At 35.3% G+C, this 23,902-nt stretch overlaps 1 long non-coding RNA gene across 1 annotated transcript in view; it reads right to left on the bottom strand.

The window, feature by feature from the left end:
• LOC120245425 overlaps nucleotides 1-19,842 on the bottom strand; it is a 65,333-nt gene extending 45,491 nt beyond the window's left edge. The window contains exon 1 of the long non-coding RNA XR_005531780.1: nucleotides 19,764-19,842. This is a non-coding gene — a long non-coding RNA (uncharacterized LOC120245425). The remainder of the gene's footprint in view (nucleotides 1-19,763) is intronic.
• Nucleotides 19,843-23,902: the final 4,060 nt, after the last annotated feature.

The following is a 23,902-nucleotide window of genomic DNA, read 5'->3' as shown; positions in this document are numbered from 1 at the left end:
GAATGAATGAATAAATAAATAAATAAAGGTATAAATCAATGGACACAGTAAAATCCCCTTAAAATTTTTACAGATCACAATACAATTTTGCTGCTGTGGAAGATGTCACTCTATGGATGTACCCTTGGATTCTATCCACAGAGCAGAGAAAAAATAATTACACTTTTGAGGGTCAGAAAAATTGCGGATCTTTTGTTGAACCTGAACTACCTCCTGGCCCAGGAAGGCAACCTGAGTTCCATGTTGTACGTGATTCGGAGAAGCCGAGAGTTCAAAACATTTGTGTTGTTTCTTTTTTTTTTAAATTTTTAATGTTTTATTTATTTCTGAGAGAGAGAGAGAGAGAGAGAGAGAGATCAGGGGAGGGTCAGAGAGAAAGGGAGACACAGAATCCGAAGCAGGCTTCAGGCTCTGAGCTGTCAACACCAAGCCCTATGTGGGGCTCGAACACACAAGCCATGAGATCATGACCTGAGCTGAAGTCGGATGCTTAACTGACAGCCACCCAAGCCACCCGGGTTTGTTATTTGTTATAACAATTTATATTTTCTCAAAATCATTCCTGCTAGGTACCCTCCGAACTCTCTAACGATTGTGACAAGAATTCCCTCTGACTATAAAATTCATGAAGTCTCCAGTTATTTCTAGACTTCTGGAATAGCCAGTTTGATATTCTGAATGTTAGCATCTATTTCTCATGGTATCTACTACTTACACATGAAAATATGTAAGAGTTGAATGAGCAATGGAAGTTTTTTCTGTCCTCTCTCAAAGCATCGTGGTTGCAGGTGTTATAATAGACCTGTGTAGAAAGGCAGTGCATATTATCTCAGGATGCAAAGGAGAGACATAGAGCAGGGCCATTATGCCCTCAGCCAAGTAAAAAATGCCTTCGATCATAGGCTCAGACACAGAACAAAAGAGAAGGTCAGGTATATTTTCTTGCAAGTAACTCTATATTTTATAGAAATTCCATTTCAGGTTTCAGGTTTTTAAATATATCACTCATAATCTAAATACCCCTTCCCTGTCATATCTCATTGCGATAATGATAATGAGAAAAAAGAGACATGTATTTTAACTTTTTCCTGAATGGCTTAATAATTATTGTTATGCATAAAAACTGATAAACCTGTTTTCTAAGAAACCAGTCTGCAAATCTTAATTTGTATTACTTTATAATCATCCATCTGAATAAACAGGTGTGTGCTAGTTCAAAAGAAAAATAAAACTTAGAAAATGCCACTGTCACTAACCTTGAAAGAATATTACAATTTCACATCTCTCAAATATATATTTCTTAGAAAATACAGGTACTTACTCATTTGTATTGATGGTGGCTTCGGTTTGGATTTGTCTTTGGAATATGTGTTCATTTGTATTTTTATAATAAAATTCCCTTCAGTTCATGATAGGACAATTCATTTGACACAGTGATAGTATTTAAATTACATAATTTGTATTAAAACTTATTATGGATGCAGGTTCAGTGTTCTTAGAGTAACATGACTCTAACTGATTTTATTCAAGAATCTCACTTTGAATGATTGGTCAAACTTGATGACTTTGATAACGAATGCATGTTTCAAAAGCAGTTAATGGATGAAATTTTCCATGATATTTCAAGATTTTGCCCCAGGTTAGTTTTCTAAGATGATCCTCGGCATTTTAGGATTGATTGTAAACGTTCTATTTTGCATTGAGAGGGAAGGTGAAATAAACAATATACTTCTGAATGTGTTCATTTATCGTATTTCTTTTGCAGTTTCACAAACATATTTCATGTGATCTTCATTTTATGTGTGAAAAATATGATTCTAGTTATTTTTATGGTTTAGTAGTTATATTATGGTATGCAATTTACATTAGTCATTTTAAACAACTCCTTCAGAGAATTAGTAATGTAAGAAAATATTTTTGTCATATATAATTGAAAATAACCCCTAGAAAATGATTAGGAAACACAATGAGAATCTGAAATTACTATAGGTAGAAACAAATACATACATGCATGCATATATATAGACAGGCACACACACACATCATGGTCTAATGGAAGTTATTTAACTATCACATGACTTATAACTGTTTGGAGAATGACCATAGCTGCGTCATCATTAATCAACACCATAGTTACAACTAAGAGCATGTTTTTGATTCTTATACAATTATAATTTTCTTTGGAGTATTTTACTGCATCGTCCTCCCTCCTCATTTAAGAAGAGTAAAATAATGTGTAAGAGCATGAGCAGTTTCACATTTTGTATGTCAGTGTAGCCCTAAACTGAGGCACAACTTATGGATAACTCAGAATCATTCCATCGAGGCCTGGCAACATTGTTCAATCTTCCATAATAGTAGTGGCTGCTCCAGAATGTCTCAAATGGAAGAGAATGTCATTGAAAAGGGCAGAACACCCAAGGAAGTGGTTTGCATGAAATCATGATTTCAATTTGGACTATACATGTTGGAGTATCGTGGTGGGGGCAGAAAAAAAAATCACACATTGATTAAATCACTCTTCAAGAGGTGATCTATAAATAAAACCTCTCCGCAAGCTGGTCCTGCTACTAGGTGATTGCTTCACATTCTAAAACAGTTATGTTTTCATGCTGACTTTTAGAAGCTTCCCCATTTGTAACATTCTCTACACACAGTGAATTGATTTTTTTTTCAGGTCTTTTCACAACGTGCTGATGATATCAAAGCCTGGGACTGCCTCATTCATTTTTATATTGCAGCATGTGGCAAATTTTGGAGCCTCTGGATATACTTTTCATTGGATGAAAGACCAAAATATAAAATGAAATAGGAAGAAGAAACTTAATAATAGATGCTATCACTCATGCAAAAAGTTAACTTTCTAGCAGTTTTCTAATTATTAATTTAAAATAATGCATACTACTTTTCATATTTATTACAATAAATATTTCTAAAATTTAGAAATTTCAATGGAATATGAAAAGGAGCTAAAGGAACACTTATAGTCTTTTCACATATAGACATCAAATTTCAGAATATATCTTAAAAATAATGTTATACCTGGGGCATCTGGGTAGCTCAGTCGTTGACTTTGGCTCAGGTCATGATCTCACGGTTCATGGGTTCGAGCCCCGCATCGGGCTCTGTGCTGACAGCCTGGAGCCTGCTTCAGATTCTGTCTCTCTCTCTCTCTCTCTGACCCTCCCCTGCTCATGCTGTTTCTCTCTCTCTCCCTCAGAAATAAATAAAACATTAAAAAACTTTTAAAAATAAAAAAATAATCTTATACCCTGTATTGCTATCTCAATCCATTTATCTTTATAAAAAGCAAGCGCACTTCATATTTCTTTGGATCATGTATAGAGATGTGTGAGGAAACAAACCAGGATATCAAAAATATTAAATAACCAATAAAACAACTTTAAATTTTTGGTTTGTGTAATTAAGTCTTAAAAATGAAGTATGTCCCCTAATCTTGAATAATTCTTTCATGGCTACTCTGCCAGCCAAGGCTTCCCTTTGTTCCTGTAGGCCCCAGGCAAACAATCTGTGCCTTCCCTTCTCCGCAGCGCACTGCTCCCACCCGCCTCCCGTTCTGAGCCAGCCTGCAGCAGACTAGAATCTGTGTCTCCAGCTTGTCTATTTTTTATTAGTTCATAAAGATAACAAAGAGACTATTTTAGTTTAAAGCAGTTTACTATTCATTCTAGCCAAGAGATAGGGGAAAGAAACAAAAATAAACTAGCTTAAAATATAAGAGATATAAAGGGAAATTTTAAAGGGCCCTGATATCTAACAAAACTCTCATCACTTCTTTCTATAGCTTCTAGCCTCTGCCTTATTTTTATAGACAGTGTCTTGAAAGTTTCAAAGATTTCTTGATGCCTCTCTATAATAACAGGTTCAAATTTTGTTCTCCCTTGTCAATACTTTGCAGGCAGAATTCTACAGCTGTTCCTCCCCTTACAAGATTGCTTTGGTTTTGTTCAGTCAAACATTAATCTAGGTACTGTCGGGAGTGGCTTTGTTGATGGCATTATGGCCATTAGGCAGCTGACAGTAATCTAGGGAGATTATTTTCAATAATCTGGGTGGCCCACAAGTGCCTTGAAAAAGCAGACAGGAAGCCAAAAGAGTCAGCTCAAGATGCAACTGCAGAGAGAGATGATACAGGAGAGGAAGATGCAGTTGGTGACTGAGGCATTTGGGAAGCATGAGAAGAAAAGCACTCAGCTTTCTGAAGCAAACAGAAGTGGAAACGGAAACCTCAGTCCTATAACTGAACAACAATCTGGTCAACAACTTGAATAAGCCTGGGGACAGATTCTCTCCAGCATCTTATGACAGAAGCACAGCCAGCTGATACCTTAATTCCAGCTTGTGAAACTCACAGCAAAGAAACCAGTTATGCCAACCCAGAAGTCTGACTATAGGACTATGAGACAATTCATTTGTGTTACTTGAAACCACTAAGATTGTAATTTTTAAATGGCAGCAATGGAAATCAAATACAAGTACCAAAGTCCTTTACTTAACTTCCTGTAAACTATGTGAGCCCCTTGGTCATGCATTCTTAAGTATTACACACACACACACACACACACACACACACACACAGTGAACTAGAAAGATTTAATTTATAATTTGTAGATTCAAATAAATTGATCATTTATTCAACAAGAAAGGAGGTTGCCAGCAGATGGCACAGACTTGTTTCAAGACAACAGATGCACATTGTTAATACTCATTTTTTATCTTATTTTTAATTGGAAAGTGACACTTTACACTGAAGTTACTAGAAACCTCCATTAAGTCAAGTAGGAAAAGAAAGAAAGGAACCAGAAAAGCAAAGGCAAATTTTTGCAAAATAACAATTAATTCAGTACAACATGATTTTGGGATTTGTGTATGTGTGTGTAAATGGTAAAGGAAAAGCTTAAAAGAGAACTACCAGATTCTGAAAGCCCTTCAATCCTTTATCCAACCAATTAAACACGTACTGCGCCGGTCACTGCAAATTCTATAGGAAGCAGGAGGAGTCCTGGTGTCTGTGTTGTAGAGCATTCGGTCCAGTGGGGAACCTCAAGTTCAATCTCGCTGTCACTGCAGTGTATGCAGTTTAGGCAAGGCCCTGCCAACCAATTCCAGGCATTTAATTTTCTCCTACAAACATCAGGAAGCTATCACACAATTCAACTTATGTCTTAAGATTTTATGATTTGAAGAGAAATGAAATGCTCAGATTATGTTTTGGAAAGATCACTCTGATGACTGTAGGGTCAAATGACTGAGGGAGGGTGAGTCTGCTGGTAAGAAGGCTACAAAATGTCTTATGGTAAATAAGCAAGAGATGAGACAAAAAATTAAAAAAAAACTCAATGAGAGTCACAATAAGGGGTGAATTCAGCAAATGTTCAAGAAAAATATAATAACTGATTTAGAAGATTACTGGATGTGGGGAAAAGAGAACATAGGATGATTACTAGACATGCTCTTGAGCAAGTGCTTCCATCAACTGAGATATATAGGAGAATCCATAAGAATATTAAAATTAAACATGACTTTTTTTTTTTCTAATTGAAGTTCCTATGGGGCACGATATGGTAAGCCAAATAATGATCCCCCCAAAAATCATGTGTTCTAAGCCCCAGAACATAAGAAACAGTTAAATTATACAGTAAAAAAAAAAAAAAAAAAAGATTCTGGAGATGGGATTATGTTAAAGATCTTGAGAGGGGGAGCCAATCCTGAATTAGCTGAATAGTCCTGATAGAAACACAAAGGTCTTTCTAAGAGGGAGGTAGGGGGTCAGAGGGAGTAGTAAGACAAAGGAAAACCAGAGCAAACGACTAAAGTAATGTGAAGAGGGAGCCATGAGCCCAAGAATGCAAACAGGTTCTAAAAGTTATTCCAGAAGGAAAGAGCTCTGCCAACATCCTGACGTTAGCCCAGCGAGACTGATTTTGGACTTCTGACCTCTAAAAATATAAGGTACTAAATTTTAAACCACTAAGTCTGTGGTAATCTCTTACAACTGGAAAATAGTACAGCACATGTATATGTATGTGTGAACAGGAGCAGAGGACTAAGAGATAAGAGTGATTCCCTATTTCAACCACCCTGGAACTCTACCAGCAAATCTCCATCACAAGTGTGGTAAGCTACTTTGAGATAGGAATTTCTGTTCTACCAAATGATTTACAAGCAGTATGTCTTCACTTAGGTCCCTTCTCCCTAGGCTAAAAACCACACCAAACCAAATCGAAACAAAACAGACATTCCTTGAATTCAGTAGGGTTTGTTTTTTTTTTTAATTCTTCCATTAATCTTAAATTCATTAAAGACATTATGCTAAAATGATATGCACAAAGAGGGACACCGTGCAGGATGGGAAATACAGAGCCTCAGGGATGGCAGGTTGGAAACTGTAGTTTCACAGCTGTGTAAAGTGTCTAAGAATGTTGGAAACATTCACACAGTTCTCTGAAGCATCTTGAGGAAGGAACGACGACCCATAGGGAAAGGCTATGTGGTGTATCTCTGGAGAGACTAGTGCTGAATTTCGAGGCTTGGCAGTTTCCCAAACTTTGTATACAGTGTATACAGGAGATTTCAAGGCTCCATGTGGGCTGGAACAATAAAGGTGGCGCTTATAATGGTCTAGGGACTTGAGACTCCTATTTTTTTTTTTTTTTGGAAAACATATATACTTTCCAGACTTTATGCAAGTAGAGGGAGAGTATGTGAATTATAGAAATGCCTGAGGTTACATGTTTTTCCTCTGCTAGCTATTTCAGATATATACTAGAAGCTGGAATTATGATTAATTTTAAAATATTGAAAATAATTCATGCATGCCTTTCTTGTGAAATAAGGTTGTCTGCATACGGAACAGAAAATAATTTATCAATTATTAAAATTAACAGAGTTCAGCAGGTTAATAGAGGATAACTGCATAAATCCACTGCATTTCTACATAATAGCAATACAATATCTTATTTAAAGAATTGCTTATAAAATTGTTTTACAAATACTTAAAATTTACCAAGATGAAAAAGTGGGATATGAGATAATGAGTTTTACAAACAAGGAAAAATTTATTTTTAGAATGACATAAAATTTATTAAAAGATGTGAAATCAATGTAAATATAATGATGTATAAGAAAACTCTGTATCATAAAATTATAACCATTCTCTCCAGATTGATCTTCTAGCTTAAAGAAATTTCAATAAAAATTGTAAAATTGGTCTTCATGAAACTTAAAACATATATGGAAATATGAAGAGCCAATAAGGGTCAAAATGTTTTTCTGAAACTTATCTATCTGAGATAATTTTCTGTACAGATGTTATGATTAATTGTAAAGCTATAAAATAACATAAATTGATATAGGGATTCATAATTAGCATAGTAAAATAAAATAGACAGCAAATAGATCCAGACATATATAAAAATTTATCTATGGCAGTGGTGGTTTATTTCTGGGGAACAATGAATCAATCAACCAGTGATCAGTATATGACTGATTTATCTACTTGAGGAAAGAGATGAAAAGGCAATTCCCACCTCACATCACACACATAAACAGAAAATGAAACAAGATAGATTAATTACTTAAATATAAAGCAACATTAAAATAGTTTTAACTTTCAAAAAAATTAAATTTATTTATTTTTGAGAGAGAGTGAGAGAGAGAAAGTGAGCAGGGGAAGGGCAGCAAGAGGGAGACAGAGGATCTGAAGCAGGCTCCTGCCTGATGCAAGTCTTGAACTCATGACCTGAGCTGAAATCAAGAGTCAGCCACTTAACCGACTGAATCACCCAGGCACCCCTAAAATATTTTAACTTAAGAGAATATGTATGTTCTTAAGATAGGAAAGCATTTCTTAAATAGAACATGAAAGTAAAATCATAAAGGTGGCTGCATTAACATGAAGAAATTATATTTCTTGATCTAATCTCAAAATCCCAGCAAGTTATTTTTTTTATTGTTTTGGATACCAGCAAAGCTATTCTAAAGTTTGTATGGAGAGGCAAGACAGCCAGAAAGCCAACAAAATATTGAAAGAGAAAAACAAAGTTGGAATACTGACCTTACTTGACTTCAAGACTTACTATGAAGCTACAGTAATCAAGACAGTGTGATATTGGCAAAAGAGAAAATAAGCAGATGGAGCAGATGGAGAGCCTCAAAGTAGAGTCCTGTTAAGTACAGTCAGCTGATCTTCAACAAAGAATCAAAGGCAATACAATGGAGCAGATAGTCCAGCAAATGCTCAACAACTAGAGGTCAACATGCAAAAACATGAACCAGGACACAAGCCTTTACACCCTTCACAAAATTAATTCAAAATGAGCTTAGATGTAAATGCAAAATGTAACACCAAAAGTGAATGTTAAGGTAAGTTATGAACTTGGTAAGTTATGTCAATGTGAGTTGATCCTTGGTAGAAAATGTACCTCTTTGGTGGTGGTAACGGAGGAGACTATGCAGGTCTGGGATCACAAAGTGTATGTGAAATCTCTGTACTGTTCTCTCAGTTTTGTTATAAACCTAAAATTGCTTTAAAAAATAAAGTCTTAAAAAATCTTATGTGAAGAGGACTTGGACAGTTCAACTAAAAATTGGATAACAATAATAATAACATGCATAGGTTAAAAAATAAAAAGTAATCTGGACTACCTTAGTAATTATGAAAAAACAAGAAAAATAACAAACATGTCAGTAAAAAATACAGAAGATAATTTGGTACACACAAAAGAGGAAACACAAATGATAATAAATATTTGCAAAAATGCTCTAATTCATCAGTTAGAAGAATAATTTTTAAATATAGCAAAATTTAAATTCAGATAACCTCTAGTATTGCACCAGGCAAACAGACTGGTCCCTTGTATACTGCTTGTTGAAATAATTACTGAAAACAATTTTCCATTTTTAATGATATTTCCTTGACTCTATTGTGCATAATGTTCATGTTTAATGAGTCTTACAAGCCATTCAGTGTTATTTAGCAGAATTTTTTTTAATTTCCTAGTGTTACAGAAAATAATTATGCATCTTAAAAGCAGTGGCATCTTAAGATTTGGAAAAATATTCCAATAGATTTTAAGTTAATATAAATTTTACGTTACAGAATTACAGAATTTTTGCTTCCAGTTTCACCGCCTCATTAAATTTTCGCACATACCATTTTTGCCTAGCTCCATTAGTCATATCTGAAAATGTAAGCAGAGAAAGATAAATAATCATGACATGGAAATAAAAAAAAAACTGCCTTTCAAAAATGACAGACCATCTTACAGTAAAATTTGATGGATGTTATCTCTTCATTATAGTAAAGGATTTTTTTCTTTTATGTTTTCATGATTAAACCAATAAATCAGTAGAGACTGGTAAAGTATTGTACCAATAGATGGTCTCTTAGTAAATCACTGTCAGTCTGGTAGAGATAAAATAAATATTTTATAAGAGATAAAATACACAGGTGATTAAACATTTATCTTTTTTAATGTGTATTATTTTTGAGAGAGCGAGATAGACAGCAAGGGAGAGACAAAGAGGGAGGGGACAGATTCCCAAGCAAGTTCCGCCCTGTCAGGATAGAGCCCAACATGGGGCTAGAATTCACAAACCACGAAATCATGACCTGAGCTGAAACCAAGAGTTGGACACTTAACCAACTCAGTCACCCAGGTACCCCAGATGATTAAACATTTAAAAAACAATGTATTTTTGTCAGAATAGAAAATAAACTATATTTCTAAATATAGATAAAGAAAGGTAGAATTCAAATAGATTTTTTCACCTGTAAATTTTATGTACGTCATTTTGATATAAAAAGAATGGATTTTTGTATCTGTGCTCTATGGCCTAAGAGCACAGCCAAAGAATATTCTTAAGGGCCACCAAAGGAGATAGATGTAGTGTGCAATGGGTGGGGCGCTGACCTACTTCAGATACAATAGTTCTTTTTATATTGTACTTTTATCACTGGAAAATTTTGAGTCATAATTTGAGTGGCTACAATCTGAATATTTATATAAGAGATTTTGTAAAATATTAAGATAAAAAGAAACTTTTTTCTTTATTCTGTTCCTATTGAATTAATTTTTATAAGGATTCTTTCTATTGCAAAAGACAGATAGAGCAAATGGAGAATTCACTGAACTCAATCTAAAATGTTAAGAAATTTGGCCTACTTCAGGGCGCCTGGGTGGCTCAGTCGGCTGGGCAACCAACATCAGCTAAGGTGATGATCTCTTGGTCTGTGGGTTCAAGCTCTGCATTGGGCTTTATGCTGACAGCTCAGAGCCCAGAGCCTGCTTTGGATTCTGTGTCTCCCTCTCTCTCTTCTCCTCCCCCATTGTGTTCTATCAAAAATAAATAAACATTAAAAAAAAAGAAGAAATTTGGCTGACTCCAAAGGCAGCACGGTCTGGGAGCTCATATGGTGCATTGGGAACCAGTACAAATCCTGATCAGTTCTACTCACCTCCTTGTGCTGGCTTACATACCACACAGATTTTTCATCAAGGCCCCGAGATGACTGTGTTCATTCCAGATCTAACTAATATCCCTTCGGCTTCTCATTGAATGGAAAAAAGAAACTTCAGAAGTCTCAGAATACTAAACAGTTTTAAAAAATCAGCTTAGACCTGACTTTCACTCATGATTCCAATTGATGTTCCTGTGAATCTCTACCTCAAGGATGATGTGATTATACTAACAGTCCAAGATAAGTCAGGGCCCATTCAAAGGAGAGGAGGCTGTATGCTTGCCCCCCAAAAGTTAAATGTGCTGTCTGAAAGAGTTGCAAAATTTGTGAGGCCAAGTGCAAAATGAAATCGCAGGGTAGCATGTTTTAAAAAATATTACAGATTTCAAGACAGTCACAACAGAGAATAAAACCAAGCACTGTGTTCTAAGCATGGAGCTACTGCACAGCCTATGTGACCATGAGGCCTTCTTGTTTAATCAGAAGAAGGGTAAATAGATTCTTGGTGGAAGAAAATATGACCAATACAGAAACTGAAGTCAAGCTTTTATTTAACCTTTAAAATTTTAATTGCAACTCATGTTTTCGAGCTTTGAAAAAGTGCCTAAAAAAACAAACTTTACTAATTTAATAAAGTTTAATAATAATAAAAAATGTGAAACTCTTTTCTTTCATAAGCTTTACACTTTTATACCTTTATATCTTAACTTCCATATTTTCTTTTGTATGTATTCCCATCTCTCCCTCATTTTCACTTGTGTATACCATTTCCATCCATTCTCAAAGAAGCAGAAAAATGCTGTCACCTTATTACAGATTTTCTTGTTTGTTTCCCCTTTCCTTCATTTTCTCCTTTCTGATCCTTAATTATGCTTATGTCCTGTTTCCTCAAAGCACTCCACATATTCCTCATTTTTGTCACTTATAGAATTCTCTCCCAGTGACAAGTTTCTTTTTTAATTATTTCTGAATCTAACCATAAGGTACATAGTATGGAGTTCAGTGACTTGTGCCTAGTGGGACCCAATCAATATTTGATGAATGAATGAATATCATTATTTCCTTTTCCACTGTTACACCTATTTACATTCCTGCCTCTAGCTGAATCCTCCCATTTAATTAGATAATATATATCAGAGAACCAGCATAATCCCTGGTACAAGTTGGTTCACAAAACAAAATATAATGTGGCTTAAATTTGTATGAAAGCATCATTTCTTTAAATGTACAAAGGCATACTAGTCCTAACGTTTTAGATTAAATAAAACCTGTTTCTTTAAATATAATTATATTTTGTAATTTTCTAGATTCAGAATTCTTTATCTAAAAATATTTTATTTCTTAAGTTTGTGAGTGTGTGTGTGTATGTGTGTGTGTGATTTGCCTGTGTTATCTTAATTATGTTCCAAACCATTATATTTTAATTAAGGAAAGCATTATACAAACATGAAAAAGACTGACTTTCTGGATGACTTTATAATTATATTTCATATACCAGGTTGTCATGACTAATTAATCACTTTTATACCTTAAAATGAACACCAAATTAATGATGCCCCATATTCTTAAACAAAATGATATTAGCAGAACATTATTTTCTGGTTAAAGACCTCGCTAGAGTACAAATATCTTTGCATACCTTATCTGTAATTGCAAGTGTCACTGTAGTAGAAAAGCTATTAACATTATGCAGTGAACATTTAAAGAAATACTCATAGTCAAAGAGATAATATGAGGCAGATAATTTAATTATTAGTTTGATTGCTTTTTAATCTGACTCATCAGCCTTCTACTTCCTGCTTATCATATTTTGCATTCTTGTGGTGAACTCTAAAATGACCAAGAAACTCAATATAGTTTCTAAGCAATAAGTCTAACAACATAAAAAAAAATGGCCAAGATTAAATCTTACATTGGTTGAATGCAGCCTTGCCTTAAAAACATATAATTTTATAATTGGAATCACTCTGTATGTCTATCCATGTAAACAACAACAACAATATCAACATATATCTTACTGCTCAGTTTTTGTTTTCTTTTGTTAAAAACCCAACCAGTAATATTTTCAGACAATTGGATTATAATAATTACTTTGTACTAAAAAATATTTTATATGTTTATTTACTATATCCTCTTATGTTTGGTATATGTTTATATATATTATTTATATATGTACATCTACTTGCAGTAGGAATTAATGAGATTAGATACATAGATCTACAAATAACTCACATAGAAAAGATTCAAAGAGCATGTTATCACAGCATTGACTGCAAGGAGACTCTATAATCATGACCAGTGAAAGGATCCATATCCTTTAAGTTCAACCACAGGCAAGTTAATTTTATAAGATTTGTGTAAGGGCTTAAATGTTGGGACCATAGGTTAGTCAATAATGTGACTTGATGAAAAGTTGAAACTAATTTGGCTGTCCCCAAGGCTGCACATACTTCTTATTGTATTGGAAAATGTTGTTTGACTGTATTACAGAGTGATCTATATGTTCATACTTCAGAACAAGAAAGATTGTAAGCAACTTGAAGAAACTGACAAACTGTCTATGGAAGAAAAGAGGATTTGGCAAAGCAAATTATCCAGACTTGTCATGAACATTGATTTAATTCATGTCTGTAATCACACAATAATAATCAAATAGAGAATTAAGGAATTATTTAGTCAATTTTACCAATCAGGATAATCCAAGACAAAATCCTTCTCGATTTTCAAAAGCCTGGGAGGATTTTAGACATCTGTGTTTTTCATATAATTACCTGAATGCTTTCTTTAACTTTTTTTAATATTCAAAGCTGAACTTATCTTGCATCAAAATTTGCTTTCAAATGTATGTAAAGAAGTGCTTTGTCATGGTAAAAGTCGTGAGATTAATACTTTTTTTAAAAATGTTTTTACTTATTTCTGAGAGAGAGAGACAGCGTGAGCGGGGGAGGGTCAAAGAAAGAGGAAGACACAGAATCCGAAGCAAGCTCCAGGCTCTGAGCTAGCTGTCAGAACAGAGCAACGCGGGGCTCGAACCCACAAACTGTGAGATCATGACCTGAGCTGAAGTCAGACGGTTAACCGACTGAGCCACCCAGGTGCCCCAAGATTAATACTTTTAAAATTAGTTTTTGAACGTATATCATAGAAAAGTAAAGGGAATTACACACATGTTCCTTCTGGAGTGATAGGGAAATAAACATCTCCTTTTCTGCTGGTGATAGAGAAATAGTTTCCTGTGAAACTTACTTTATTTAGAATTTTAACTGATTAGTGGAAGATCAGTAACTACATTGCCTCATGCAACTTCAGAAAGTATAATGTGAGTGTGTGTGCTTTTTAATTGAGAGAGTTGCTACACCCTAATAACAATACATCAAAACACTGTATGTGTGTTATGTATGGGGTACATTTTAAAAAGTCATTTTGTTTCTTTAGGGGACCGGCAGGTTCTAAGAAAACCAGTTAAATATAGTATTCTTGCTACGGTAATTGTGTTACATAAAAAGGGATAAATTAAGATGTTATAAATTTGATATGCCATCTGTTTCTGTTTTTCTTATATTCATCATATGCATCTGTTTTTATTCAGCTATAAGGAAGCACTTTGTCTTAATTTACCCATCAAAATATTGCAAAAATATCAATTTTGTACATGTAAAAACTTCCTCTTCCTGAAACATCTACTAAGATCAAAGAGTAACACATTTTCAAATTAAGATCCTATGTATCTTCAAAATGAAATTTAGGGGGAAATATATATATATATCCCCCTAAATATAAAATGTGTATATACATATATACATATACATATATGTATCTGGCTAGATAAAGGGGATCCAAATCACTCAAATAAATACAGTTTGCTCCAAATTATTTAAAATTATACAGGCATCATTTGTATGATTCATTCACTCTGGAAACAACGAAAACTGATCTTAGAAAGTTGGACTAAAATCTTCTGTCATATATGGGGCACCTGGGTGGCTCAGTTGGTTAAGCGTCTGACTTCGGCTCAGGTCATGATCTCACAATTCATGAGTTTGAGCCCAAACTTCATTATGTGTTATGCTGCCTGTTTCTTTGTATGCTTGGTTATTTTTGACCAAGATTTTATAACTTTTTGGTTGCTAGATACATAATTTGATATTCCTGTAAACCGTCTTTGGCTTTGCTCTGTGAAACAGTTAAGTTACTTAGAAAACATTTGATCCATTTGAATCTTGCTTGTAGGTTTTGTTAGGTAGATCTCAAACAGTATTCAAATGAAACATTAGTTATTCTCCATTTCTGATGTCAGATCATTGTTAGTCCTATTCACTGTCCTGGAAATTGTAAGTTTTCCCCATCTGGCAATTGATACTATTCCTGGCCCTATGTGAATTCTAGGCGGCTCCTTCCCTTCCCTCTGCCCTTCACAAGTAGTTTTCTCATACACACACACACAGTGATCAGTACTGTGCTAAGTGCTCGCTGGAGACTCTTTGCATATCTCTAGGATTTACTGCCTGTGCTGCCTTCTCCTCTCTTGTAGTCTGTCCTACAAATTTTTCCAGCTTTGGTCTTCCCAGACCCTCTACCTTGTGTCTTTAATTCAGAAAATTCTCTGGACTCTGCTTGAGTTCTCCTTCCCTCTGCAATAGTCTGGAAAGTCTCTAAAAGAAGGAAACTGGGGCAACTGTAGAACTCATCTTGTTTGTATTCCATCCCTCATGGATCATTCCTGCCTGGTCCCAGTATTTCAAAGGCCATTCTTTTTTTTTTTTTTTTTTTTCATACATTTTTTCTGTTTATTTTGGCTGGTTCCAGAAGGGAAAGTAGGGGTGTCTGAGTGGCTCAGTGTTCAACTCTTTTTAAAAAAAATTTAAATGTTTTTTATTTATTTATTTTGAGAAAAATAGGAATAGAGAGCGAGCAGGGGAGGGACAGAGAGAGAGGGAGACAGAATCCCAAACAGGCTCCACACCATCAGCACAGAGACCAAAGCAGGGCTCAAACTCATGAATTGTGAGATCATGACCTGAGCTGAAATCAAGAGTCAGGCACTTAACGGACTGAGCCACACAGGGGCCCCTTAAGTATCCAACTCTTGATATCAGCACATGTCCTGAAATTGAGCCTGGAATCACTGAGCTCCACACTGAGGATTCTCACTCTCCCTCTCTCTCTCTGTCCTTCCCCTGCTCACAAGCTCTCTTTCTCTAAATAAATAAGTAAACAAAAAAAAAAAAAAAAAAAGAAGGGAGAGTAAATTCTGTCTGCTTCTCCATATAGATGAGAAGCAGAAGTCTGTCTCATTTTGTTTGATCTTAATTTTCCATGTTATATTTCTTAATTTCTAATATTTTTTTCAGAGTTCAGAGGGCTCACCATTACACTATGGAATTTCTGCTATTTTCATTTTAATAGTTAAATTTCCCCAAGTTTCTTGTTTGGCTTCTCCAAAGCTTTTATTATTAAATGCCTAATAACCTTTACTCTTAAGATAATAGTTTTTTCACAAAATCATGAAGCACAAAGAGTGATAAGAATGGGCCGTCAGTCCAGTTAATGATTTAGTGTCTGCATATTAAGGGAAGACAATGGAACGATGGCCCTTAGAGAAAAGTTTAGTTGGCCCGAAGTAAATATTCATCTTATCATTGTAGCCCTGTAATCTAGTGTTCAAAGGACTGCTTCTTGTGATTTCCGTCACTCCCATTTAAGTCTAAAATCACTTATTGTTACCACAAATGCTGCATAAATTACCATATTAATTATGCTTAATGTTTAGTAACTGTTTACCCTTTTATAATGTAAGGCCCCAGAGAATAGAAATATTTGTATATTTAAATCACTCATGTATTTTAAGAGCCTAGACAGAGGTTGGCCGAGAGTCCACACTAAGTATTATTCTTGAATGAACTGAGGAGCTGGGTAGAGATAAATTTTTGTTCCATATGTAGGTGGTCCATGATGCCTGAGAGCTTCTCTTTCATAGTCCAAAGGCAGGAAGATGTTTTTTAATGATGTAACCCATCATTATGGCAGTATCTACCTTTGAATCAACTTGGGTAAGATTCTTTATTTCCATGGTTTTGTTTTGTTGAAAAATATGTAAAGTGAGGCATTTCATTACTTTATTTGGAAGGTTGACCTATGTCTTGTGTTAAAGTTGTTGAATTGACCATTGACTTCCTGGCCTTATCACTCTCTGTAATCACACCATTCTTTTTTTTTTCCTCCCTTTTCTCCTTAATTTCTTGTTCCTTCTTCTCTCATTATCTCTGTTTCTACCATTTCTCTTCTTTCCATGTCCTCTCCCTTTACTGTCCTTTCCCTCTCCTCCTTCTCTCTCCCTTGTCCTTCTATTTCCCTTCCCTTCTTTGCTCTTTCTCTTATCCTATTTTCCTCTAATGATAGAGCATTCATTAATTTAACAGAATTTTACACATTAATGTTTTAGCCCATGTGTTAAGTATTATACTACATACTAGAGAGGTATATTAAAGCAGTGTGATGAAGGACCTGCCAAAACTTAGAAACTGCTGGAGAACAATGTATTCATTATACCCAAAGAGACAGGTGGGAAGCCGAGTCATGGTGTTAACCAATCCACATCAATGCATTAAGCTGTAAAATTGAAAATCCAAGGGAAATTTCAAATATGTTCTTTGATTTTTTAATAATGACAATTTCATTTGTCATTTGGCCTATTTGTCGTTAAGAAATAGGTCTTAAGAACTATTCTTAACAGGTTAAGAAATCTTAAAAAAATTTATGTGCCATAGGATATGTTGTGTGTGTGTGTGTGTGTGAGAGAGAGAGAAAGAGAGAGAGAGAGGGAGAGAGAGACAGACAGAGACAAAGAGAGACACAGAGAGAGACCAAGACAGAGACAGAGGCAGAAAATAATCAGCTACTTACCAATAGTACTGGTGTCCAAGCAGACACCTGAAACTTTCTTTTAAGCAAACTCAAATAAAATATTTTCCCATACCAATCTAACTTATATAAATACAGAAAAGCCCCCTCCCCGCAACACACATACAAACACAAAACACAAATCCTCTGAACTTGTACCATAGCATCCTAAGACACTAAAAAAATCTTTGCAGTTTACAAACTTTTAGCTGCGTATCATTCTGTGAGTCTATTTCTCCCTTATACCAGTGATTGTGGAAATGTCAGGGGACTCCTGTTCAACAGTAAATAAGCAATAGCTGCAGTGATAACAGTTCCATTTATCTACCTCCTAAATAGCTCTTAAATGTAACTTCACATTGGCTTCCACTGCCCCAGCTCAATCTTTTATTTCTCACCTCAAAAACTATAATATCTTCCTAACAGGGAACTTCATTCCACCTTATCATCTCTATAGCATTGCCACAAAAATTTTCTGCTGTTTGTTTTAAAACTTTTATCTGCTTATAAAGGTATAGTAGATATTTTTAAGTAATTCATATGGACTTAATATCATCTGCAAAAACAAAAGTTATTTACCCATTTCAAACCTATTCTGACCTGTAAATGGAGATAATAGTAACTCCCTTGTGTAATTTTGTGAGGACTGTATACAGCATCTGTGTGAAGTGCTTCCTTCTCACATCACATGGAACCTAAGAAATCTTCCGTGAATGTTAATTGTGATGCTGTTGCTGTGTATAGTAAATAATTTGGAATTTTAAGGAAAATAATAATGAAAGAAGTAGTAAACCATACTTACCAACCCATTAATGCTTTATAGGATTTTTTACTTTGTTTTCTGGTCAGTTCTTATAAATGATGCACCACTTGAAATTAAAACTTGGGCCTACAGATTGTATTTATAGTGTTTTATTGGAAATAATCCTTTTTTTAAAAAATATATTTTAAGACCAATTTTGGTCAAGTTATAATTTTTAAATATAATTTATTGTCAAACTGGCTAACATACAGTGTGTACAGTATGCTCTTGGTGTTGGGGGTAGATTTTTCACCAAATCTATTGCCAAGCAATAATTGATTAAAATGCAGTTTGATGTCTTATATTCCTCTCCCTCTCCTACCTGGGCTTCTCTTCCTTCCTGTATTGCTCTCTGGCAATTCTTTCACATTTTCTTTCCCAGATGAAATTTAGGAGGACTGACATACTTGAAATATTGAATTTCTTCCTCCAGAAACATAGTGTATATCTTATTTTATTCAAGACTTTTTCTTACTTCCAAGTACATTTTTTTAGCTCTTGTTTTCTGGGTCTCGAATATAGTTTTCTTTAGGCCTATTCCTAGTTTCTATAGATAGTGCTGCTATTATGAAACAAGCAACCTCATCATTAAATATTCTAAATTTGAATTTTAATCATTTACCTATTGGCTGTAGGTTCTCTAGGGGATTTTATTTAATGTTTTTGTACACAGTCATATCAGCAAATATCACCAGTTTGGGTACTTTGCTGTTTTTTTTTTTTTTAATGTTTTATTTATTTCTAGGAGAGAGAGAGAGAGAGAGAGACAGTGTGAGCAGGTCAGAAAGAGAGGGAGTCACAGACTCTGAAACAGGCTCCGGGCTCTGAGCTAGCTGTCAGCACAGAGCCTGACGTGGGGCTGGAACCCATGAACCGCGAGATCATGACCTAAGCAAAAGTCGGACGCTTAACCAACTAAGCCACCCAGGCGCCCCAAGGGTACTTTGTTTTTTTACCATAAAGTTTATTTATTGTTGAGAGACAGAGAGACACAGAGTGCAAGCAGGGGAAGAGCAGAGAGAGAGGGAGACACAGAGTCTGAAGCAGGCTCCAGGCTCTGAGCTGTCAGCACAGAGCCTGAGGTGGGGCTCGAATTTGTGAACTAGGAGATCATGACCTGAGCCAAAGTTGGATGCTTAACCAAGTGAGCCACCCAGGTGCTCCTGTTTTGTTTTTTTGCTTTTTTTTTCTTTTTCTAATGTTGAGAAAATGTTTGTGGGTATTAAATATTTAGATAAATAAATTCCAAAGATTATATTTAATTTTACTCTCAAATATTAGTGTGAAATAATTTGTGTTGTGAAATCCAGGTTCAAACTAGTCTTTGTTTATAAATATGAAGTTGTTAATCTGCTGTCTTCTAAAGAACCAATTATCATGCCAAAACTATTCTAATTCATACAGAAATAATCTGTTTATGTGATCTTTGAACATTTTAATAAAATCTTCACATGTTTTGTATTTCACCTAGATACATGGATAGGATACAAGGGTTGTCACCCTTTCTTGGAAATTATAACAAAGCTTTTATTTTTAAAATAGACTTTTTAATTGAAAAATTGATTAGAGGATAGTCACCTGACTCTGATGACAAAATTTGCTGGATTTTGCATCTAGAATATTCTTCTCTTTGTCTTGAATAAATATTCCATACAAGATAAGGTTAGAGCTCCTGAAAAATAGAAACAACAAAAGAAAAAAAAAGAAAAGAAAAGAAAAAAAAAGAGTAAGAATTGAACTGAAATTCTTAGAGAACTTTTTTATTACCTGCTAAAATCTTTGTCTCTGTGGCAGAACCCTGGTTTAGAATTTTGGTTTTTTGTAACATACTCCCTGAAGGGAATATTGTAGTGAATACAGCCTCACAGCCTCACCTCCTTTATTAGAAGCTTATTATAACCAAGAACACTCTAATGATTTTGAGTGACCAAAATGATACTTATTTGTTCACAAAAACATCTAAAATTAATTGTTCAAAGCTTAACTTCTGTTTTCAGGGACCCAACTCTGCTCAGATTTCTCTACATCAATAAATGGAAACTGTATCCCTCCAGTTGCAACTTTACCACTACTATGGCTTAAGCTACCATTGCTCCACAATACATTGCTCTTAATTGTCTCCACAATTTTCTCTCTCCTTGCTTCTCCCCTTTCTCTTCTCTACTCTATTTTCCATACAACAGCCAAAATGATTAAAACTTAAAATATAGTGCTCCTCTGTATCAAATTTCTTAATAGAGTTTCCCAATTAAGAGTTTTATTCATAGTGTTTTTTTCAATGACCATTGAGGAGGCTCTAACATATAATATTCACCACCACCACCAACCCCAAACACACACGCCCCCCCCCCCCCCCCCCCCCACACAGAATTTCCCTTGCCTTTATCTTCTACTAGTTCCCTTCTGAGCACTATGCTCTAGCCTGACTGGCATCTGTGATGTTCCTAAAACATTCCCATTATTCTCTTGCCACAGGTCCTTTGCACATCTTATTCCCTCTCACTAGCATTATATTCTCCAGATATCTTTATTTCAGTTCGTCTGGTCTCCTTCATGTTCCTGCTCATATGTTTAGGTGGTAGAGAGATCTTCTACATAAAATAACAATCAAACATCCCATCTACTTTCCCCTTATGATGCTTGTAACATTTATGACAGAAGGAAGAATACATAGATAATGAATGGATACATTAGGTATGTACAAACTGCTGAAATAATTCTAAAACTTAATTGACTCTTATAAAATAAAAACGTGTTTCTTAACATCACAAATGTATGACAGAGTTAGAAGTAGTGTTAGGTGGAGAGTTAGTTGCCCTTTGCTTCACACAGTCCAGTAATCTGGCCTCCATTTGTCCCAATGAAGGGGTCTGTGGATAAAATTCAGTGGATCAATGAATGTGACTGGGAAAAAATATGTATTTTTTAAACATTTTCAACAACCTGTAACTAAAATTTAGCATTTTCTTCAATTATGAATGTAAGCAAAAAGTGGAGTAATACTGGTGATTTTGTCACTGATACAAATCATAACAATTTCCTGTTAGGTTGTGGTCATGGTGATTATGAGATACTTTTGTTTTCATGTTCTTCCCTACTGAAGAACCATGGCATGGATTAAACCTGCCACTGGATCACACATGATTACAACAGTGTCTACCTGAGTCCCCTGTTTTTGAAACAAAAAGGTGTTTGGGAATGATGTGGTATTGTTCTCTTTGAACTTGAATCTTTCTCTGACTTCTAAGTAGGATTTCTCAAATGTTCTGACATATGCTAAGATCTATACCAATTGCAACTATTGATTCCAGGGTGTACCTAATTTAATATTCCCTTCATCATTCTAAATATGAATGCTAGAGTGTGTGAATTTCCCAAGTGTGGGGTGGAGATTGATGCACCAGTGCCCATAGTTCATTATGTCATCTTACCTAGAACTAATACAATGATGCTTCTATCTCACACATTTGATCAGCCCACTCTCAAATCCATGCAAAAATGGTTGCACATTCCCTTCATCACAACGTACAAAGGCCTCAGCTTGGTTTATAGAAAACTTCTCTCACTCAACTCTACTTATACAACCTAACCTGTCTGTTTCCTATATTATTTTGCAACAACAATAATAATAATTACCCTTTGTGGAAGCTTATATACTTTGTGCCATATACCAAGCTCAGTGTTTCATATAAATTTTCTCAATTAATTCCCACAACAACATTATGAGAGTATGTACGATTATTATCGCCAAATTATAAGCAAGGACAATGAAGGTTATGAGGTAAAGTAAATTAGTCAAGGTCACACACGCAAGAGATGTGAAATCTAAGATTTGGAATCACACTGGTTGACTTCAGAGCCAGAGATCCTCACTCTGTATGCTACAGAACACCTGTGAGTCCCTATATGTCCCCGCCATGCTATTGAGCACATCTGAATTTCACACTTAACCCACATTTTATTTATTGAGTTATAAGCCTGCATGCGTAGTAAGAAAAGATGCTTATTTGTTTCTTTGCATCACTGTCTGTTGGTTTTGTATGCTGTGATTTTAATATCCTAAACACTTAAAAATAAAAATAATTCTATAATTTAAATAAAAATAATTCTATAATTTAATAGTAAAAACAATTTAACTAAGATTGTAGGCCTTCAAGTTTAAATTAAAAGAAGAGACACAGCTCTGATTCTTAAAGAAAATAAAAAGTGAAGCTTTACTGAAGGTTTAGGTACATTTCCAGCTGCATTTTTAGAAGCTTGCATTTTAAATTAGAACAAAGGTAAAAATCAAGCTATGACAACAAAATTGTTTTGCCCCCAAAGATCACCTCTCTCTCAAGGTTCTTATTTCTTATTTTAAGTAGACTTCTAGCTTTGCTACTGCTGCTTCTCTGGGGAACCAAGATGCAACATCCTGATACATTTAACATTTCTTACGCTGAGAATGTCTCCCAAGAGATAGGACCACTTGCAGCATTGGATACAGAATCTTGGTAAACATGTTGTGAAAGCAGCTCTTCCAGGAAACCAAAAGCATCAGCATAAGTTACTTCCCTCTCTCGTGAAGCCAGTGTTTGACTTCCAGCACATCACTCTCGTAAGAGTTTCAGAGGATTTACCTGTGTACATAGATCAGTTTGCAAATTTTAAATGAGACATTAATGAGAAAATTTTTGATAGTTTTTATTTCCTTTATTCAATACTTGAGACAATGCTAGTAGGACAACCTGTGAAGTATTTAAAAATGCAGGTACCCCTTATGCCTTATTTCTGAATGAGAGAGGTTCTTCAGGTAGCAATAGAATATGCAATAAACAGTAAAACTCTTTTTTAAAATTCCAGGTCAGCGTTACCTTAATTCACTTCTATACCAATTGGAAAGGAAGAGGCAGAAGCAGACTATGGGATGTTACTTAGAGCAAGATGCACAGCCCTGCTAGGTCTCCTGAGCATGGAACTGCTATAGTGAATGAGCACAGTTCAAGGGTATGATTGGCGCCCTTGGACGGCTCCAAGTGTTAAGTATCTGACTCCCAAGTTCCACTCAGGTCATAATCTCACCATTCGTGGGATCTATCCTCAGATTGAGCTCTGTGCTGACAGTGTGAAGCCTGTTCGGGACTCTCCCTCTCCCCTCCTTCCTGCCCCCCACCCCCGCTCATACATGTGCACTCTTGATCTCTCAAAATAAACAAACATATAAAAAAAAAAAACAAAAAAGACCACGGTCATACGTGGTTGGAAGGACTTGTGACTGCAAATACAACATGTACTCATCAGTCAGGGGACCACTCAGAGCATCACACACCTAGGCAGCCAGTACAAAGCCAAAATATCAACAGAGCTGTTTAAAATGAGACATAAGCATGCCAAGTTGGTATTTTCTCATATAAGTAACAGAAGATATGGATCTAAAGGTCAGTAATAACCCTAACAAGCATTTATTAATATAAGTGGTAAATAATGCTACCCCAAGCCTGGACGCCCGACCTGCGAGGAGAGACCACTTTCCGTGTCCATTCCGCATGGGAGGTCAAATTACACAGCTGTTTCAGTATGATATGAAACTGCAGGGTTAAGAAGAGTGAGTGGGCTGTATTCTAACAGGCCCATCGCCACATTAACACATCTGCCACTCAAGTATACAAGTCTTTGTTCTTAAGCCAAGGCACACTGCCTCTTTGAAAGTATGCAAGCAAGCTCTTGATATTTCCCTT

Source organism: Hyaena hyaena, unplaced genomic scaffold (genome assembly GCF_003009895.1).
Source record: "Hyaena hyaena isolate Hyena2069 unplaced genomic scaffold, ASM300989v1 scaffold_416, whole genome shotgun sequence".
NCBI lineage: Eukaryota > Metazoa > Chordata > Mammalia > Carnivora > Hyaenidae > Hyaena > Hyaena hyaena.
This window is presented reverse-complemented; position numbering and strand designations above follow the sequence as displayed.